This window comes from Arachis ipaensis, chromosome B09, assembly GCF_000816755.2.
Source record: "Arachis ipaensis cultivar K30076 chromosome B09, Araip1.1, whole genome shotgun sequence".
Taxonomy (NCBI): Eukaryota; Viridiplantae; Streptophyta; class Magnoliopsida; order Fabales; family Fabaceae; genus Arachis; species Arachis ipaensis.
The window spans coordinates 2,827,353-2,827,832 of record NC_029793.2 but is presented as its reverse complement, the minus strand read 5'-3'; positions in this window follow the sequence as shown (position 1 = coordinate 2,827,832).

Sequence of the window (480 nt, the reverse complement as noted above, 5' to 3'; positions counted from 1 at the left end):
AATTTTCTTCTTAAAATGCTATTTTTTATCCTAAAAATAAATCAAGAAACTATTAGTTGAGAAACTAAAATACTTACTATTCACATTTATTATTGTAGTGATTATTAACTCACTAATATAATTAACAATAAATAACACAAAACACTATATATACTAATTTGAGTTGAATTTTCATGCATGATGATTAGTATAAAACTCTTTATTCTTATATTATATACTATTCAATAAGCCATTGTTACACATAAATATATAGTTAACTTCATATCTCTATATCTTTAAAAAAACACACTTTTTTTCTGTGCAATATTAACATACACCTAAATTATATGTTGATATAAAAGCATTTACCCTATGATATTATATAAAAATTAAAGGTTAATTTTTTTTTATACGAAAAAAAATTGTGTGTAATTCATCATTATGGATAATTAGTGTGTTTTTTTATATGAATCATTTTTTTTTTAATTTTAAGTTACAAAT